The sequence below is a fragment of the Danio rerio genome, chromosome 22 (genome assembly GCF_052040795.2).
Source record: "Danio rerio strain M-AB ecotype USA chromosome 22, GRCz13ab, whole genome shotgun sequence".
Taxonomy (NCBI): Eukaryota; Metazoa; Chordata; class Actinopteri; order Cypriniformes; family Danionidae; genus Danio; species Danio rerio.
In genome coordinates, this window is record NC_141042.1 from 28,634,103 (window position 1) to 28,644,724 (window position 10,622).

General features: G+C 41.0%; 1 long non-coding RNA gene across 4 annotated transcripts in view; it reads right to left on the reverse strand.

The window, feature by feature from the left end:
* LOC137488953 (uncharacterized) overlaps positions 1–9,954 on the reverse strand; it is a 93,073-nt gene extending 83,119 nt beyond the window's left edge. For 2 of the 4 annotated variants that reach the window (XR_015522141.1, XR_015522143.1), the window contains exons 1-2: positions 9,922–9,954; positions 9,788–9,844 (exon numbers count right to left, since the gene is read on the reverse strand). This is a non-coding gene — a long non-coding RNA (uncharacterized LOC137488953). Of the gene's footprint in view, positions 1–9,787 lie in introns of all 4 variants that reach the window. The other 2 variants (XR_015522142.1, XR_015522140.1) reach the window with 1 other exon arrangement.
* Between the last annotated feature and the right edge of the window lie 668 nt (positions 9,955–10,622).

The following is a 10,622-nucleotide window of genomic DNA, read 5'->3' on the forward strand; positions in this document are numbered from 1 at the left end:
TTGCAACGGATGCATCCTTAGACGGGGTTGGAGCTGTGCTCTCACAGGTTCCAGAGGGGGAGATCAAGGCCAGGCCAGTGGCTTTTGCCAGGAAGTCCCTTTCTTGCTCACAGCAAAACTATCCAGCACATCATTTGGAGTTTTTGGCCTTGAAGTGGTCTATATGCGATAAATTCAGTCATTGGCTGAAGGGCCATGAATTCACTGTCTTCACTGACAACAATACTTTAGCCCATATCCTAACAAAACCCAAACTTGATTGCTCTGAACAGCGCTGGGTGGCTAAACTGGCAAGCTTCAACTTCAACATCAAGTATGTGCCTGGTCCCCAAAACATTGTCGCCAATGCCCTAAGCCGGGTTCCATTTGTCAAAGCTGAGATTGTACAGAGACTGCTCAAGGAGCCTTATGGTGCCCTTCTAGCTGAGTCTAGAGGAATGTCAAAAGGTTCAGTGCAGGATGCCTTTAGGATTTCAAGTGATTCAGGAGAAAGGCAAAGTGTCCTTAACGCGAAACAAATGTATAGTCACAACATTCAAAAAATGGATGAACTGATGATGATTCCTAAGGATGAGGTCTCTGCCACATTAGATTCACATTTGGAGTAGAACATTGGTGCAAAGGCTCGAGCCATGACTTCCATCGATCACCTACCTCAAGTGATGTCAGTGGGACAGGATACACTGCCAGCATATTCTGAACAAGAGCTGCATGAAAAACAACTCAGTGATAAGCACTTGTCTAGAGTCTTCTATTATGTTGAGCGCCTCCGTAGACCTTCTAGAAGAGAAAGAATGAAGGAGTCAGTGGCTGTTGTTCGATATCTGAAGCACTGGGAGAAACTGGTTGTCAGGAATGGTGTGTTATACAGAGTGTCTCGTGATCAACTGTCCAAAACAAAACGCTATCAGTATGTTGTCCCTGAGTCCCTGATAGAAGTGATTCTGAAAGGAATCCATGATAATTGTGGCCATCAAGGACAGACTCGGACAATTAGCCTGGCCAGGCAGCGATTCTTTTGGTTGAACATGGAACGAACTTTAAGAGAATATGTACACAAATGTTTCGGAACAAAACTACGAATCCTTCTGGAAGAGCCCCCTTGGAGAACATTTCAACAAGTAGACCATTAGAACTTGTCTGCATAGACTTCTGGTCAGCGGAAGATTCCAGTAACAGGTCTGTTGACGTTTTAGTAGCAACCGATCATTTTACAAGACTGGCACAAGCCTTTGTGTGTAGAGACCAGTCCGCCAAACAAGTTGCCAGGGTTTTATGGGACAGGTACTTTAGCATTTATGGCCTTCCAGAGCGGATCCATAGTGATCAAGGGGCATGTTTTGAAAGCAAGCTAATCCGTGAGCTTTTAAGGGTTTCTGGGGTTAGTAAGTCACATACCACACCGTATCACCCGATGGGTAATGGAAGTGTAGAATGCTTTAACAGAACCCTTGGAAATATGATCAGAGTCTTGTCACCAGATGTAAAAAGAGATTGGCCTAGACGGTTACAGACTCTCTCATTCCTGTACAACTGCACCATAAACGATACCTCAGGATATGCTCCCTTTTATCTGATGTACGGACGGGTGCCTCGTTTACCTATTGACATTCTTTTTCGTTCCGTTTTGGATGATCCTACTGTAACAAGTTGTGACAAATTTGTGTCCACTCTGGTGAAAGACCTGAAAGAGGCATCCTTAATCGCACATAAGCATGCTACGAAAGAGCAACGAAGACATGCAGAGATATACAACCAAAAGGTGAAGGGGTTGATCATTGAGATAGGTGATCAAGTACTCCTGGCAAACAAAACTGAAAGGGGCAAAAAGAAAATCGCTGACAGGTGGGAGTCAACAGTTTATACTGTTGTGGATTGTAGACCAGACACACATACTTACTGAATCCGTAATCCATCTACAGGGCAGGAAAAAGTGGTCTGTTGGTAGTAAAAAACCTGCTGTTGGTAGTAAATTAAACCTGTGAATGTAGAAATCCCTCAGTCGGATCAGATGTCTGTTGTATCTGATTCTTGTCAAAACTCACCTTCTGTCATCTGCTCAAGTGCCATTGGCAATGATCCTGTAGAAAGGGATGTGGAAGTGTCTGATGATGAAGAGGATGGCTGTAATGGAGTTACCTTGGAAGGATCAGTGATGATGGGAGGCAAGGTTCCATCCATACAGGATGATGTCATCAATGACTATGACCATGTGGATTCTATGTCTGTTCAGGAATCTAGTGCCAGAGACAGAACCATTAGCTGGGTTTCAGACCTGCCTGAGGAATGTGTTCAGTCTAATACCGATCAAGCATTGAGTGAAGTTCTGACAGTTCCTGGTACTACAGTTACTCCTGCTACATCAGGAAGTCTTGTATCTGATTTGTCCAATGAAGTGACAATATCTGTCTCTGGATATGAAGCACTTGGCAGTTCAAATGCGCAGAATTCAGACGCAGGGACAGTCTGGTCTACCCATTCCAGCTCACACGTCCCTACAAACATGCACATAATTGACAGAGTGAGTGTATCACCAAGTTCTACACTTGTCACACAAGTGAGATCACGCTTTGGTCGTGTTATTAAGCCAGTTGATCGTTTGATTCAAACAATGTCAGGTCAGGCTGTCATTCAAGATGCAAAGCAAAATGTAAAAGCTGCTTGTAGGTCTCTGTTACGTGCTCTTGCAAATTAGCAGTCTACATATAGGTTTAAGAGAGGGTTTATTTTCCCTCAATTTTCTCAGTTTATATGGACGAGTTATAGGTCTATGGTTCATGTTCAAATCAAATACCTGAGGTAGTAGATGTGTATGTTTATTACAATGTTTTATTTTCCCTTTATTTGCATTTGTATTCTGACAATGCATGAGGTTAGGAGGATTTGGTGGAATGTATGTAGACGTTTCACTGTCGATTGTTGATATGAGAGCTTAGCGCTACTCTCTTATCACTTTATCCTTATGGAATAATTGAATTTTGACTGTCCTTTTATGGGAAATTCTCCATTGATATGAGATGTCGATAATCTGTTATTGTTTTCTTAATTTTGGATTTGCCTAGATTTCATGTAATTTAGTGAGGGTGAATGTAACGGAGTTGAAAAGATAAGATGATATAATTCATCAGAGTGAATGACATGAAATTAGGCATTATACATAAGATGGTGTTTGAGTGCCCCCTTGTGGTAATTAAATTGCTGGAGAATATTGTCCCTTTGCGCTTACCGTAGGTTCACAGAGATCGGAGTGACTGTGAAAGGTAAGCGCAGCTCGTCTCTCTCTCTCGCAAATTGATTAAAAAGGGATGATATAAACAATTTTATATAATTTCATCGAGCGAAACAGATGTGTATGTTGTGAAAATAATAATTCCTGTTTTGGATTCCTAATGTTTATTTTTTTTTTTTTTATGATTTAGATGATTTGTGTTTTGCTAGCTGAAGCATTACATTGCTAATGCATTTTAGAGTTGTATACTATATCCCAACGAGAGAGTTTTTGTATTTTTCCCTTTTAGAGAGAGAGCTGAATGTTAATGCTGCACTTTCCTGCATTACATATCTTTGTTTTATCTCAGTTTTATCTCAGACGGAGAGAATAAATCTGATTGAGTGCAATGGTGTATGGCTTCTTTCATTAAGTCCAAGATCTGAGTTAATATGGACAGGTGTGTTGCTGATGGGACACCCGTTACACATGGAAATGCTGTGAGATTGGAAGGATTCCAAGTTTTCCCATCACTAAGCACATATGTACCCACCCCCAGTTTTTGGTTGACTGTGAGGAGATCGGTGTATGTCTTGTGTCCCTTCGGAACATGCAGATGGTTTCAACGCTCACTTTATCTCCCTCCTGAAAGCGAGGAATTTGTGCACCACGCTTAGCATCAGTGTACAATTTCATTTTGTTTTACATCCTTGTGACTTTTTGATGCACCGCTACATCATTGCTCAAGCATGCAGAAGGAGATGGCAGAATAGACAACCTTGTGCACATTTGCCTGCCGAAAAGGAGCTGAAATGGTGAGGTGCCATTAGCAGCGTGAGGAGTAGCACGGTACACCTGGAGAATACTCCATACTGAATATGGGGGACAGTAACGAAATCACAGAATCTGTAGTGATGGTATATGTAATAGCATATGAGGTGCAGCGTTTTTTTAATGGCCCAACTATATCCACAGCTACCTTCTGCCATGGTCCATTTGGAATCGGTACAGGCTGAAGAGGTGCAGGCTATGACTTTACAGTTTTGTCATTGAATTGGCAAACAAGGCAAGAACACAGCATCATAAACCTGAGCATCCATCCCTGGCCACCAGTGAAGATCACGGAGGCGCTGCTTGGTTCTCGTCTCCCCTTGGTGACCTTTGTGTGCTATGGAGACAAGTGTCGTGCGAAGAGCAACAGGTGCAGTTAACTGTAACTCCTGGAAAACAAAGTTGTTCTTGACAGTCATTTCCAATCGCAGCTGATAGTGCGGCAACAGCTCAGTATTCAGTCCCTTGCTTGAAAGAGGCCAGCCCTTCTGGCTCTGTAATCACAGTTTGGTCAGTGTAGGACATGTAGCACATGCATCATCAATATTTGCAGCAGATATGGAGTTAAAGGGGGTAGATAGAAAAGCAACAAAATCTTCGACTACATCGTCCTCATGATAAAAGAAAACAGCATTGTCTGTAGATGGAGCAGGCATGGGCACACATGACAGATAATCAGCCAGAGCATTTTGTGAACCTGGACGGTATAAAATATCATAATTAAATGACATCAGACATGCAGACCACCTTGCTACACGAAGTCCAGCTTTGGCAACACCTTTAGTTGTAAGCAGTATTGTCAGAGCCTGGTGATCTTTCCATAAAGTAAAGCGTACTTTCGCTCAGCAGCAGACAAAGTGCGCGATGCGAATGCTACAGTATGTTCAATCCCATGTGAACTGACTTGAGATAGAATAGCACCCAGACCATAATCAGAAGCATCTGTGGAGACAATGGTGTACAAACTGGGGTCAAATAATACTAAGGAAGGGCTGTTTGCCATCAGCTGCTTAACCTTGGTCTAGCTTAGTTCAGCTTCATCTGACCAGCTGAATCCACTTGGAGCTTGTAGACATACTCATACTGGAGCAACAACAGAGGCAAAATCGGGTATAAATTTACATTATCATGGCAAAAGTCCCAGAAAGGAGGGCAAAGTAGAAGCATCTGAGGGTGCAGGTGCATTGAGTAGTGCCTGCACTCGTGACTCATCAGGACGAAGGCCCTTAGCCAACATTGTATGCTCTAGAAACAGTGGGCTGGTTTGTCAGAAACAACATTTGTCTTTATTTAGTTTCAGGCCAGCAGCCTCTAGGCGTTGTAGGGCTGCTTGCAGTGTTTTATCATGAGAAGGCATGTCACGTCTGTGTATAATAATGTCATCCAAAAACCTATCGACCCCTGATAAGCCAGCCAGAATTTTTGTCATCATTTTTGGAACGCTGCAGGTGCTGATGCTAATCCATAGGGAATAAGGCTAAATCTGTACAGTCCATCATGATTAATAAAGGCTGTGACATTGTGACTCTCTTCATGCAGCAGTACTTGATAGTAAGTATTAGTCAAGTCAATAGTAGTAAAAATAGTAGAACCCTTAAGAGCAGTGAATAATTCCTCCATACGTGGCAATGGAAATAAGTCAACAATTACTGCCTTGTCCTCTGAGATCCACACACATCCTGTTTTTTCCCGACTTTTTCTGTGTAACAACGATTGGTTAGACCCATGCAGAAGCATCAATACGTTCCATCACCCCAACTACTTGTTAGCGATTTAACTCCTCTGACACAGCACTGCGCACAGAGAATGGCAACTGACGAAGCTTGTAACGCACAGGTGTAACCATTTCATCCAGCTTTACGCAGTGTACAAAGTTTCTAGCACATCCGAAATCTGTTAAATCCACAACTGTGCATTGAAACACTGGCACTGGAGTTGTAATGTCAGGAATGGCATTAAAAGGCAGCGCTTGATTATTCTCAATCCTCACATGCAGTGCAGACATGAGGTTCCTTCCCATCAGTGGTGTGCCTTTTTCCACAATATAACAAATAGCCGAAACTCTATGGTCTTGTAACGAAACATTTGCTGAAAAGCACCCAATTACTGGAATGTGAGCTTTTGAGTGAGTCACAAGCTTAGCTGTTGGCTGTAACAGTGGCACATGACTGAAATGGCATGCATAAGTGCTGTGAGGCAAGATGGATACAGAAGACCCGGTGTCAACTACCAAGTTCACCACACAGGTATGAACAGCAGAAGTGGATATAGCTAATATACTCATAATGCTTGGTGAATGATCTGAATTTTTAGTGTACAGGATTGTAACTTCTGGTAATTCAATTTCATAAACCTCTCGTGTTTTTGTCTGAATGGATCTGCACACTTTAGCATTATGTCCAGTCTTTTTGCACTTTCTGCATGTTGGAGCTGCAGCAGGACAGTTTGCAGCATTAGCTAAATGGGTCTCTGAGCTACAGCGAAAAAAGGACATTTTTTTCCCATTACATCATTAGAAGATGTATGTGACAATCTTTCTGTCCTGCGCTTTATTACAGGCTGCACTGCTTGAATGGGGGCGGTAACTTGATGGGGATTTAAAATGTATTTAACCTGATCAGCCGCAGATTTAATCTGACTTGCTATTGTGACAGCTTTGTCCAATGTAAGATCTGTTTTAAGTAAAAGGCTCTTGCATATGCGTGGGCTGAGCACAATTTCCACTAACTGTCTCGTATCCTTTCATCAGCACAGGCATCGAATTCAACCAACAAATTGAGTTCTCGCAAAGCAGTAACGTATTGCATGGCAGTCTCATGAGGCGCCTGTCAATGTCTTTGGAAGGCGTGACATTCCTCTACTATGTTGGCTTTTGGCACAAAATACCCTGTTAGTGCACTCTCTGCATATTTTATGTCATACCTATGTTAGGCAATGAGTAGAAAATTCGCTGTCCTTCTGTACCGAGGCAATGAAGCAGTACAGCTCTCCTTCTGTCATCCGGCAATGCGTCCCCCGTCGCATCGATGACCCGTAGGTAATTCTCAAATATCTGCTGCCATGTAGTGAACGGCATAGCAGACTCGGTGGGCCAAGTTAGAAAAAACTTGGGAAAGGCACATTGTTAACAGCTGTCTTCGTGACCAAAATAGCAGAAAACTAAGCGTAATCCTCGTCGCCAATTTGTGATATTCTTACAGCAATAAATCAGACGAGACAGGAATTGCGGCGTTCAACATTCTCTTTACTTCACTTACTACTCGCTTCACTTCTGTTTTCCAACCTTTACATAAAAGTTTCTTATTTCAACATAAGTCACAGTGCTAAATTACATGTGACACACAACACTGCACAAACTGCTGTTGTTGTCAAAGTATCATTATCTAGATGTTTTTATCAGCCAATTAAAACTAACTATATTACATTAGCCCTCCGATGCAATGGTATAGGCAGTATACTACTGTATTGTTTGTCTGTTCATAATTTCAAGATACTTTAGTGTCTGCTTTGCTCTCTTTGGTGAGAGCTATTGTAGCTACTGTACGTCTCTAAATGTGTAGTTAGCCAAATTAGCAATTGTGTTCATATGTGTTAGCCACCATGGTCTATCTTAGCCCATGTTTGGCAGGTTAGTGGGTATTTTAAACCCTCTCTGTCAACTCTAAACTTTCTGTGAAACTGACCGAAATTAGTTTCTGCAGCAGGCCACAAGGTAGGTTCGTAACAGGAAACCACTGCAGCAGAAATGAGCTGTGTTGAAAATAAGTATTGACCCTAGAATGTGAATTTTCTTTAGACTCTCTGACTGCATAGAAGTTATAATCCAACATTATTATACAGTATATGTATGTAAACTATTCAATTATATTATAATTATTATAATAATAACAGTAATTATTATTATATGACTATATTTTATCAGTATAAACGAGTGTACCCCTCACCGCTTTTTTAAATTAATATATTTTATAGGATGCTTTACAAAAATATATGTGCATATACGTTCGATTAGCCAGTCCCTAAAATTAGAACTAATCTAACAATAAAACAAAACAAAAAAACTAAGATCAAAGTCCAAAAATGTGTACTAATTATATGTTTGGGGAAAAAATAATAAATAGAATTATAATAAATAGGAAAAATCAAGGCAATAATAAAAATATGTAAAATTTAGTTGAAATTATTTTATTTTTGTAATATCTAATTTTAATTTAAATGTATTATCTGTCAATTCCAAAAGATGGTTTGTTTAAATGCACAAAATTTATGCTGACCACTGTGTGTGCGTGTATATATATATATAAATATATGTGGCATAACCAAGGGGTTCAATAATGTTCAACAGCTAGCACGACTACGCCACCCTGGAATATGGCCAGGGACCTATATTTTATATTATAAAAGGCAACACAGGTAAGCTTGCAGTAAATGGCAAGAGACGTGGATTGGAAAAAATACATACAAACTTTATTTTTTTTTAAAAATGCATCAAAAAGGGGGACAATGTATATACTGTTTAAATTCAATAAAACCCATCTACTAAAAATACACTACACGCACACACTAAAACACCTGGATTTAGGAGTGCAGGAGCTGAGACATGACAGCAGAGAATAAGGGCACAACAAGGCCTCCACAGCAAGACCACCAAGACCTGTGACACAACAAGGCCTCCACAGCAAGACCACCAAGACCTGTGACACACACACACACACACACACACACACACACACACACACAGCGCATACACACAGCACACGTGCAAGAAAGAACTCCACCAGGAATCCACCCTGCCTTAGGTGCTCTGCTCCTGAAAACACAAAATCCAGTTACTACAAAGTTTTAATAAACTGGTCACTGACACTCTAACACACAATCACTTGGGCGCACAACACACTGCAATGCTAATGGATTACAACCCCTCTTAATGAACCCTCTGCTGAAGAAGCAACCCAAAAATACAAAATATAAGAGGAAGGCACAAGGGTTAAACAGTCTTGAATATACATACACAAAGACTGTTACAAAAAAACAAATACAATTTCAATAAAGCATACAAAAAAAACAATGTAACAGAAAGAAATCACATTAGAAAATACTAATTTCAAGGAAACCAACACAAAAGTAAAAAAATATATATCTAACAAAACTAGGCGAAATTACCCAAATAAAAGAAAAAAGAACACAAGGACCATTCAAATCGGTCAACCACAACCTTCAAATATACGGTCCTAGCACTGAATGTGTAGGGAAACTGATGTTTACTACATTAAAACAGCATCATCCCCCAAAAATTCTTAAACAGCATCAAAGCAGCAGTTAAACAGCAGTAAAGCAGCAGTTAAGCCGCGGTTAAGCAGCAGTTAAGCCGCGGTTAAGCAGCAGCGTCGTTTAGAAACCTCCCACGTAGCTAGAGGTTGTCATACGGCACCCAGCAATCATTTTCGGTCCGTAACATGGTAAGGGGATTTAAGTTAGACTGAGTGCATGAGCAAGCTAATCCAAAGATTTTAAAATCACTTACCGCACCACTCAATTTCGCCTAATCAAGAGCATTAGAACGCCAACACAGAGGAAAACGGGCTCAATCAATCATTAATAAGTCCTAAACATATTCGTTGGGTTAAACGTAGTTTTGTAACGCAGTGAAACGAACTGCTGACTGCAAGGGAGGAGGAAACAAATAATGATCACTTTACTACAATCAACTTTCCATCCAAAAAGCAACGAGCAAACGTAGCCAGTTACCTGCAGAAGAGCAGTCGTAGATGCAGACCAACACCGTGATCCCGATAAGACGCAACACTAGACAAACATACTGTACAAAACATGAGCTTTCCCAATGAAGCAACCCGTACACAAGCGAGCTGTCATCCACATACCTGCCGGTGAGTGACTGAAAGCGGGAAGTGACCAGTCGGAAGGGGCGGGACTCGTGACACATACCATCCTGGTTGTCATTTTATATCTTCCCCCACTGATTACTAATAGGGTAGGGGGTATGCCACCCGCAACCACAGAGGGGCGGCGCTTGTCTGGCCACATAAATATATATATATATATATATATATATATATATATATATATATATATATATATATATATATATATACAGTCACTGGCCACTTTATTAGATACACCTTATTAGTACTGGGTTGAACCCATTTTACCTTCTGAACTGCCTTAATCTTTTGTGGGACAGATTTAACAAGGAACTGGAAACTTGATTCAGAGATTTTCGTCCATTTCGACATGATAGCATCACACAGTTCCTGCATATTTGTCAGCTGCACATCCATGATGTGAATCTCCTGTGCTACCACATCTAAAAGGTGCTCTATTGGATTGAGCTCTGGTGACTGTGGAGACCATTTACAGTGAACTCATTGTCATGTTCAAGAAACCAGTCTGAGATGATTCACGCTTTGACATGGAGCGTTATCCTACTAGAAGTAGCCATCAGAAGATTTGTACACTGTGGTCATTAAGGGATGGACATGGTCAGCAACAATGCTCAGGTAGGCTGTGGCGCTGACATGATGCTCATTTGTTACTAATAGGACCAAAGTGTGCCAAGAAAATA